The 11,251-nt window shown below is 45.8% G+C and overlaps 1 pseudogene; it reads left to right on the top strand.

The window, feature by feature from the left end:
- The first annotated feature begins 675 nt into the window (after positions 1 to 675).
- LOC124655686 lies at positions 676 to 10,429 on the top strand (annotated as a pseudogene).
- Positions 10,430 to 11,251: the final 822 nt, after the last annotated feature.

Here is an 11,251-nt window from a genome sequence, read left to right on the forward strand (position 1 = left end):
GGAAAAATTCGGTCATAGGCCGGTACCGCCCAGCCCCAACATGCGAGCAACAGCAGAGATCGAACAAACCAGCGAGCGAGCAAGATAAGGGAATCAAGGGAAAGAGCGCGGCGAGCGGGAAAGCAGCGCGAGCGTGGTGCGCGCAAGCGAGCGGAGCGCGCGTAGGCTGGCGGTGGCCAGGCAAGCGGGAGGGCGGGCACGGCGGCCTGGGTAGGACGCGGTGTTGGGCCAGCCCGGTAGTACTGGCAAGTGCGGCCCGGTACCACCAACACTGCAACCGGGGTTGCTACCGGTCTTAGGCCTCGCTACCCAGGGGATGTTCTGCGTGTTGGCCGGGGCTGCCGGTACCACTTGCGGTACCGGTCGCAGTGCTACCGGCCCAAGTTTTTTTTCTTTTCTTTTTTAAATCAAAGGCAAACTTAAAACCGCAAAATCTAGAGTTTGGAAACTCCGATCGACATGAAATCAATTTTGTTGGAAAGAGGACGGCAAGAGCTACCCCAACTATGAAAACTAGTGGGGGATGATTTTCTATTAATTTTAGAGGTACAACCCCTCAATACGAGAAACCGAGAAAATCACCAAACTCAAAAACGCAACAAGTGATCTGCGTGAAATCCATTTTCGATGAACTAGAGCTTGTCATGGAAATAACTACAAGCTCTAAAACGCCAAATGGATAAGATCCAAATAACATCCAAGAAAGATGATGTAAGGATACAAAGGTTTGACCGTAGTCCGAACGATACGATCGAGTTACTCACTCAAGAGCCCCTTGAAAGTATGACGTCTAGCCTATGAACTGGTCTCCGAACTAAACTACGAGACCGGTAAGAAAGGAACCCTGTCAAGAGCAAACCTTAACCTTGTTCCTTCCACTCGAGCTAGATGAAGACGATCTTGACCGTAATAAGATGGAACGCCTTTCTTGATTGTGCTTGCCTGACGAAGTCTTGCGAATTGCTCCCCCATACTCCACTATGAGAGAGCTCCTTCTTCGGTGCATCTTATTTCTTCTTTATTGCAACCTTGAAACCAACATATGGTTCAAGAATTGTCTATGGACAACTCCAACAAGTATAGCTCAATGCAACCATTAGTCCATAGGAATTATCATTAATTACCAAAACCACACATGGAGGCTCCATACTCTTTCACACACGATCATCGAACTTAAATTTAAAAATATAAACTTGAATTTAAAATAAGAAACAAAAAAGCTACAATCCAACATCATATGAAACTACGTCGAGGCCCATGTCTATCTACTAATGAGCTTTAGCATGGCATGCAGGTGATGAATTCCATTGACGGACGCCGTTTTGGCGCCGCCGACACCAACAACGGTCTTGCTCGCCATAGTTATCACAACAAGCATGAAGCAGTTATCCAGCTCTAGGACATTTGCTCAGATTATGACCTTCCACTGAGCCACCGACAGATGTTCTTCAATCCATAGGTGTCACTGAGCTACTACACATATTTCACATATTTTCCCTCTTAGTATGATGATGGAACAATGTAATCATTATTCAATTGATCAAATGAGTGCAAATTGATGCAAGAGTCCACCCTCCTACTTCCAGCATGTAACTTAGATGCAGCTATAAGTTTCCATGCATGAAAATTGAAATGCATATATGAATAATTTATATGCGGCCAGTTTGTCCAAATATTTAGCAATCCATTCCAAACTGATCGACACGTTGTGCGCAAGCCACCATTCTTCAGCTAAGGGATCGTCACATGCAGTCTTGAAGCCAAGAAATCATCACAAGCGCACCTAAAAGAATCCCTCCTAGATTGAGATATCATGGAGTTGTTGATAAATTGCTACAATCGGATCATCCTCTTACCTTTGTGTGTGCACATTAGGCTGCACCGATTTGACCTTCAAGAAACATGAGAGGTGCAATTAGCTACCAAAAATATTGTTATGGGGTATAAAGATAATATAATGATCGTTCATGCATCAAGCAACAAATTGTGAAAATAATTTGCATTTGCAATGTTTAAAATAGCATTTAGCATGGCCGAGATACGATGGTAAGAAATCACTAGTGAAATTCAAATGCAACAAATAAATACAAGGCAATTGGGAGCCAAACTAAATAAAATTCTATTCATAGTTTGGTAGTCCATATTTCCAAATAATGTTAGGCATCAAATACCATACAAATTAACAGCAATTATTCATAACCTATTTCTCTTCTATATGCATCACATTTCCAAACAAATACATGATGCCTTGTACCTTTCAGTTTAGTTATCAGAACAACATAGAAAACACTCATCTCTAGTGCTTCAATAAAATATGATGTGACCTATATATTTCTTATATTCATTTAGTACAACCCAAAGACCATTTAGTTATCTGAAAAACATAGAAAAAGCTCATCTCTAGCGGTTCGCGTTTTGCAGCATCATGGGCAGCCTGATGATCTACCTCACCGGCCCGCTCGGCCAGTCCAGGGCTGCCGCCGCATCGGCCATCAACCCGTGGCACGGTGCCACCATGCTTGTTGCCATCTCCGCTTCCCTCCTCTACATCTAACATCTTGGTACGACACCAAACGAAAATCCCCTACTACATATATGTGGGTTTGTCCCCGTCCTATCCTAGACCTGTACAGCCACTTCTCTGCAATGCAAAACAAATGGAAAAAGTGCGATGGAGCACCTGCGCGGTCGCACCCGTATCGCCGGCGTCCGTTCTTTCTAGAGATTCGAGAAGGCAGCCAGGCGTGCGCAGATGGCTACAGTTGGGTCTGCTAATTAGCTCTGGGCATAGGCCCCTGTAGCATAGGGGTTGACCTTGTTTCTTGGCATATATACAAACTGAATGAGATGGGACACCGACACACTGCCATGAAAGATGCTCTCTTAATCAGACCTTGATCATACTTGCCGGATCGAAGTCATCCACATACATCAGCAACAGGAATCAGTTGACTGGGTCTCCTAGCTGCAAGATAGTCATATGCAGATTGTGTTTCTATGAATCTATGTGACTATGTCTGAAGATTTGCAGTCAGCTCAAGCGGGTTTGTCTTTTCTCCATATTGCGATACTTTGGAAGAGAATCTTAATTAGACGATGGTCGCAGCTAACACACATGAGATTGAAAGTATATGACATGCAAATTGGCATTGTCCCACTCCCTTGTCTTGTCTTCTTTTTATCTCTATGTTATACAGTAGCCTATGTTGTCACAGCAAGATTACAGATACATGGCATGGCTCACCGCATGCGCATAGCGAGATCACAGAGCAATGGTTCTCTGCATGCACATGCCGACGAGTACTGTAGATAGAGTGCGCTCTGCGCACCTGCTCCAAAAGACCATCCTCAAAACAAATTTGACATACATTTTGCGTTCATCTTTGGATCTGGAACAAGGTTTCCAACAATTAGTATAGAAATGCATCTCTAATACACCTTATCTTCTCCCAACAGCCACTCAAAAAAAATGGATGACAGTCGGGAGAAGATAAGGTGTACAGGTCCACTTTCGTTCCTACGAGGGGAAGAGATGTACACATACAAGGTTGTGAATGCAAAATTCTGTACATGAATCTTGGAACACTCTGCATAGTTAAATAAGCTAGGGACACCCACGCCCTACGTTGCAGGGATACGGCAGAGAGGTGCCGTATCAGTGCAGGATACTGCACCCGGACGGCTGTTATTTTGTGATCCAAATTCATATACTAAAGGGAGGCTAACTTCTGACGAGCGGAGGGCCGAAGCGTAGCGTAGTCAGAAGTTAGCCCATATGTCGTGCCCTACAGGGACGCCTGCGGGGGGTGCGGGGGGCGGCAGCCCCCGCGGTACGGATCGTTGCCACCGCCTATTTATATTCCCCTGTAAGCCGCCGCTAGGGTTGATCATCGCATCATTGTACACCCACGGCGTTTGTAAACACCACCGAAATAGTGAAGTTTTGCTTGGTCGGCGCCCGTGGTTTTTCCCTTGTGTGTTGCAAGGGTTTTCCACGTTAAAATCTCGTGTCCCCTGCGGTGTTTTACTTTTCGTTCTTCGTTTATTGTGCATCTCAATTATAACAAGTGGTATCGGAGCCCGTGTTCTTTGGATCTAGGGTTTACGAGATGTCGTCACCGAAGTTCGATCTACCGCAGTCTGGACTACACCACGAGATTTGCTTTGTGGCAAGTGAAGATGAGGGCGATTCTCGCCCAATCTTCGGATCTGGATGAAGCGATCGATGCTTTCGGCGAGAAAGCGAAGGATACCTGGACCGATGCGGAGAAGCGGAAAGACCGTAAGGCTTTATCGTTGATTCAACTCCATCCGTCCAATAATATTCTGCAGGAAGTGCTGCAGGAGAAAACCACCGCCGAGTTATGGGTCAAACTAGAGGAGATCTGTTTGTCCAAGGATCTCACGGGCAGATTGCACGTGAAGATGAAGCTGTTCTCGCATAAGTTGCAAGAGGGAGGTTCGGTAATGAATCACCTATCTTCCTGGAAAGAGATTGTTTCGATTTGCGGTCTATAGAAGTTAAGTATGAGGATGAGGATTTAGGTCTTCTTCTTTTATGCTCGCTGCCTAATTCTTTCAGTAATTTTCGTGACACCATATTATTGAGCCGCGACAAACTAACTCTCGCGGAAGTTTATGATGCTCTCCAACAAAAGGAGAAAATGAAATTTATGGTGCAGGCTGAAAGTTCGTCCTCCAAGGCGGAGGCGTTAGAGGTCCGTGGCAGGACCGAGCAGCGAGATAACTACTACCACAACAACGAGAGATAAGAGCAAGGGCGATAGAGGTCGCTCAAAGTCCAAAGGACGTGACAAGTTCTGCAGGTATTGTAAGAAATCTAGCCACAATATTGATGATTGTTGGAAGGCTGCAGAACAAGGAGAAAAGGAACGGAACTTACCAACCGAAAACTAATGATGGTAATGGTAAGGCTGCCGTTGTCACCGGTAAGGGTGAGGCTCGCTGTTGTTGCTCGGTAGTGATAGTTCGATGGAGATTGCTTAGCTGTTTTGGCTGCATGTGTTTCACGTGATGATGAATGGATTCTTGATACTCGCATGTTCGTTTCATATTTGCTTGTAACAAAGATTGGTTCAGTTCTTATGAGTACGTAGCGAGTGGAGATTTTGTGCGTGTGGGGAATGACAACCAGGTGCAGCATTGTTGGCATTGGTTCTGTTCGAGATCAAGACCCATGATGGGATGACACGCACGTTGACAGGAGTGAAACACATACCCTCCATGGCGAGAAATTTGATCTCTTTGAGTACCCTTGATTGTGACGGGTACAAGTACAAAGGTGGGAACAAACTTTTGAAGGTATCATCAGGTTCTCTCATTATTATGATTGGTGATATGAATTCTGCGAAATTATATGTCCTTAGAGGTAGCACTTTGCCTCGGTATTGCTGCTCGCTGTTAGTTCCGATGAAACTAGTAAGACTAACCTTTGGCACAAGCGTCTTGGATATATGAGTGAGCTTGGCATGGCAGAATTGGCAAAGAGAGAGCTAATTGATGGCTGCGATTTAGGTAATCTTGAGTTACGTGAGCACTCGCATCTTTGGTAAGCATAAAAGAGTAAAATTTAATGCTTCCGTTCATACCACCAAAGGCATTTTAGATTATGTACACGCTGATGTTTGGGGTCCGTCCCGTAGAACTTCTAATGGTGGTGCTAATTACATGCTTACAATTATTGATGATTACTCAAGAAAAGTGTGGCCATATTTCCTGAAACATAAATCCGATGTTTTTAATGCTTTTAAGAAGTGGAAAGTTATGGTAGAAACCCAAACTGAAAAGAAGGTTAAGATACTCCGTACTGACAATGGTATGGAATTTTGTTCAAATGAATTTGATGAGTTTTGCAGCAATGATGGGATGGTAAGGCATCATACCATTCCGTACACCCCTCAACAGAATGGCGTGGCTGAACGCATGAACAGGACCATTATTTCGAGGGCTCGCTGCATGTTGTCTAATGCAAAGATGCATAGAGGTTTTTGGGCTGAAGCAGCCTCCACCGCATGTTATCTCATCAACAGGTCACCTTCTGTTCCACTTGATAAGAAAACTCCAATTGAGGTATGGTCTGGTTCGCCTGCTGATTATTCAGATTTGAGAGTTTTCGGTTGCATCGCTTACGCTCATGTTGATAATGGAAAGTTGGAGCCAAGGGCTGTTAAGTGCATCTTCCTTGGTTATGGTTCGAGGAGTTAAGGCATATAGATTATGGAATCCTGAAACTAAGAAAATTGTGTTGAGCAGGAATGTCGTTTTTAATGAGGCGGTTATGTTTAATGATAGTCCGTCTACCGATATTTCCGATGCTATTGATTCTCCCGATGTTTCGATGATGAGCAGCACAGTAATTGGCGTGCAGGTGGAGCACGCAAAGGAGAATGAAAATGTGTTTCCTGAAACCAACAATGATGATAATGATGTTCCACCTTCACCACCTTTTGTTCAGCGACAAGGACGGTCTATTGCTGCTGACCGCCCTAAGAGAAATATTACACCTCCTACCCGATTAATTCAAGAATGTGATATTGTTGTTTATGCTTTGAGTTGTGCTGAACAGGTGGAGCATGATATTGAACCAGCTACATATACTGAAGCCATTGCTTCGGTTGATAAAGAGAAGTGGGTAGGTGCGATGCAAGAAGAGATGCAATCGCTTGAGAAGAATGGCACATGGGATGTTGTGCACTTGCCTAAACAAAAGAAGGCTGTCCGCTGCAAGTGGATATTCAAAAGAAAGGAAGGTTTGTCTCCTAATGAGCCTCCACGGTTTAAGGCAAGGTTAGTAGCAAAAGGTTTCGAGTCAAATTCCAGGTGTTGATTATAATGATGTATTCTCCCCGGTTGTGAAGCATAGTTCTATTCGTGCTTTCTTTGGTATTGTTGCTATGCATGATCTTGAGCTTGAGCAGCTAGATGTAAAGACTGCTTTTCTGCATGGTGAGTTGGAGGAGGATATATATATGGACCAACCTGAAGGTTATGTTGTGCCTGGTAAGGAGGATCTTGTTTGCAAATTAAAGAGGTCCCTTTATGGTTTGAAACAGTCGCCACGACAGTGGTATAAAAGGTTTGATTCATTTATGCTTACACATGGTTTTGAGAGATCTCAGTATGATAGTTGTGTGTATATCAAGTTTGTTAATGGATCACCTATTTATTTGCTGCTATATGTTGATGATATGTTGATTGCTGCCAAGAGCATGAAAGAGATCACTACTTTAAAGAATCAATTAAGTAGTGAGTTTGAGATGAAGGATCTTGGTCCTGCTAAGAAAATACTAGGCATGGAAATCAAAAGGGACAGAAAGTCTAGTTTGTTGTTTCTTAGTCGGGAAAAGTACATTGAGAAAGTTCTTCATCGTTTTAATATGCATGATGCAAAGTCAGTTACTACTCCTATTGCTTCTCATTTCAAGTTGTCAGCTTTGCAATGTCCTAGCTCTAAAGATGATATTGAGTACATGTCTCGAGTTCCCTATTCTAGTGCTGTTGGTTCCTTGATGTATGCCATGGTTTGTTCACGTCCCGATCTATCATATGCTATGAGTTTGGTCAGTCGATACATGGCTAATCCCGGTAAAGAACATTGGAAAGTCTGTTCGGTGGATTTTCAGGTACCTTCGCGGCACATCAAAAGCTTGCTTGAGGTTTGGCAGGATTGGTGAGGGGCTCGCCGGATATGTGGATTCAGATTATGCCGGCGATTTGGATCGGAGAAGGTCCCTCACAGGTTATGTGTTTATTGTTGGTGGATGTGCTTGTTAGCTGGAAGGCTACTTTGCAGGATGCTCGTTGCACAATCTACTACCGAGGCTGAGTACATGGCTATTGCTGAGGCAGGTAAAGAGGCTGTTTGGCTGAAAGGGTTATATGCTGAGCTTTGTGGAGATAATTCTTGCATTAAGTTGTTCGAGTGACGATCAAAGTGCTATTTATCTTACTAAAGATCAGATGTTCCATGATAGGACAAAGCACATTGATATTAAGTACCACGCAATCAGAGATGTGGTTGCAAAAGGTAAAGTGAAGGTATGCAAGATTAGTACTCATGATAATCCTGCTGATATGATGACTAAGCCTGTCCCTGTGTCCAAGTTTGAGCTTTGCTCAAGCTTGGTTGGTATAACTCGTTTAGCCCAAGTGGCTATTGGCGCCGGCAAGTGTTTTCTTTTGTTGATTCAGGTGATTGTTGAAGTTCATGCTACAAGGAATTTGTCTCAAGGTGGAGTTTGTTATTTTGTGATCCAAATTCATATACTAAGGGAGGCTAACTTCGACGAGCGGAGCGAGGCCCGTCGCCGGAGGCTTGGGCCGAAGCGTAGCGTAGTCGAAGTTAGCCCATATGTCGTGCCCTACGGGGACGCTCGCGGGGGAGTGCGGGGGCGGCAGCCCCCGCGAGTACTGGATCGTTGCCACCGCCTATTTATATTCCCTGTAAGCCGCCGCTAGGGTTGATCATCGCATCATTGTACACCCACGGCGTTTGTAAACACCACCGAAATAGTGAAGTTTTGCTGGCTGGCGCCCGTGGTTTTTCCCTTGTGTGTTGCAAGGGTTTTCCACGTTAAAATCTCGTGTCCCCTGCAGTGTTTTACTTTTCGTTCTTCGTTTATTGTGCATCTCAATTATAACAACGGCGATACGCGGGGATACGCTGGGATACGCGTATCGTGAAGTATCCCATTTTTTCTGAATTGAAGTAATGAAAAAAAATAAGAACACAGCTGGGGACACGCAGGGATACTTCAGGGAAGCTCCAATCCATGGCTCGCTCCAATCCATGGCTTCGTCGTTTGTAAATCTTTGAGAATCTGTACGCAGGCAAGCTCCAATCCATGGCTCCAAGCTCTTTTTTTTTGAATGGAGGACATTATATGGTGCTTCAAGAGAAATATGCTGACTACTTAGCACATCTATTTCAGATTTCTATTCCACTTTATTCTTATTTAGTTTGTAATGCATTATTCGGGGTCATCGCAAAGAAAAAGAGCTAGAGGTGAGTGTTTTTCATGCATTTATACATATACTCGCCGTATCCCCGTAAGTCTATTTTCAGAAAATGCCGTTTTCCCGTATCACCGTATCCGTATCCCCGTATCCGTATCCCCGTACCATGTAACATAGCCCACGCCTATGTAGAATCTCCGCGTTAGCTATGCTCACCTTGTCAACGGTTCTGGGTACAGCAGCCAGGATGCGCAGGCAAGGCGCCGGGCTCAGCTGGATGCTCGATGAGTTCGTCCGCTCAGGCTCTCTTCTTCTCTCCATGTACATGGTGGCGTTCGCTCAGGGCGGCCACAAGCCCTGCGTCCAGGCGTTTGGTGCTGACCAATTCGACAAGAACGACCCCGGCGAGCTGGCCTCCAGGAGCTTCTTCTTCAACTGGTGGTACTTCGCTGCCTATGGCGGCAACACCGTCCCCATCTCGATCCTGAACTACGTGCAGGAGAGTGTAAGCTGGAAGCTCGGGTTCGCGTTCCCGTGTGCAGCCATGGCTCTAGATCTTGCCGCCTTATGTCTAGGAACCAAGACATATCGCTTCCCTCCGCTGCCAAGTGCTAAAAAGTAAGATGATTCGGAACACTTCTTGTTGAGGGTAGCACATTCTTCTGAACCTGAAACAAACAAAATAATAATTTAGAATACCGGATGATTCTAAACACACGATGTTGCCAACGCCGTCACCCAGGGGGGGATAGAATTTCAGCCGACGAGAGCCACTACATTGCTCAAGTTGTTCTCACAGTGGTTCACTTTCTTCACCGAACCGGCAAGCACACTGGACAGGAGGATCGACACCCTAGTGGTACCGGCAGCTTCGCTACAAAACCTGGTAAACGCATCACTCATGGGTCTTCCTGCTGACCTACGAATGAGTCTTCGTTCCCCTTGCCAGGAAGAACACCAAGAACCCTTCTAGTATCTCAACGCTGCGAAGGATAGGTGTGAGGTGTCGGGTTGGCAATTTCGATTGAGATGGTGATCGTCGCTGCTATTGTGGAGAGGAAGAGCCTCCGGGTGGCAACCGAGTATGGCCTGCTGGATAAACCTGAGGTTACAATCCCCATGACCGTCCTGTGGATGGTTCCTCAGTACCCGCTGATTGGGTTGTCTATCCCGATAGTTGTCTTGCAGGAGTTCTTCTAAGACTAGATGTTTGCCAATTTGCGCATTCCTAAGCGTAGCCGGAGCCGGGAACTTCATCAGTAGCTTCGTTGTGTATGCCATTGACAGGATGACCACAAACGCCCGAGAAAGTTGGTTCTCTAACAACATGAACCGAGGGCATCTTGATTACTTTTACTGGCTTCTTGCTTTGCTCAGTGCTATAGGCCTGGCTTCTTATATGTACTTTGCGCAGGTGTATGTGCCTAAGAAAAAGGGCCTAGGAGTGCAGTGATTTTCAGTTCTATTATTGATATAGTTGAGAGCATCTCCAGTCGTCTCCCCGACGAGACCCCCAGGACGGCGTTTTGTCATCCGGATGGACGAAAATGACCCAGTCGCACCCCGGTTCCTCGTTTTCATCCGGATTAGGCATTTCATCTGTCCGGAGAGACCAGACCATCCTCGGCCCCTGATACGTCTCCGACGTATCGATAATTTCTTATGTTCTATGCCATATTATTGATGATACCTACATGTTTTATGCACACTCATATTCGTGCATTTTCTGGAACTAACCTATTAACAAGATGCCGAAGTGCCAGTTCCTGTTTTCTGCTGTTTTTGGTTTCAGAAATCCTAGTAACGAAATATTCTCGGAATTGGACGAAACGAAGACCCATGGGCCTATTTTTCCACGGAGCTTTCAGAAGACCGAAGAACATACGAAGTGGGGCCACGAGGTGGCCAAACCACATGGCGGCGCAGCCAAGGGGGGGCCCGCGCCGCCCTGTGGTGTGGGCCCCTCGTCTGGCCCCCGACTCTGCCCTTCCGCCTACTTAAAGCCTCCGTCGCGAAACCCCTGATGCGAAAAAACCACGATACGGAAAACCTTACTGAGACGCCGCCGCCGCCGATCCCATCTCGGGGGATCCCGGAGATCTCCTCCGGCACCCTGCCGGAGAGGGGATTCATCTCCCGGAGGACTCTACACCGCCATGGTCGCCTCCGGAGTGATGAGTGAGTAGTTCACCCCTGGACTATGGGTCCATAGCAGTAGCTAGATGGTTGTCTTCTCCTCATTGTGCTTCATTGTTGGATCTTGTGAGCTGCCTAA

Source organism: Lolium rigidum, chromosome 5 (genome assembly GCF_022539505.1).
Source record: "Lolium rigidum isolate FL_2022 chromosome 5, APGP_CSIRO_Lrig_0.1, whole genome shotgun sequence".
Taxonomy (NCBI): Eukaryota; Viridiplantae; Streptophyta; class Magnoliopsida; order Poales; family Poaceae; genus Lolium; species Lolium rigidum.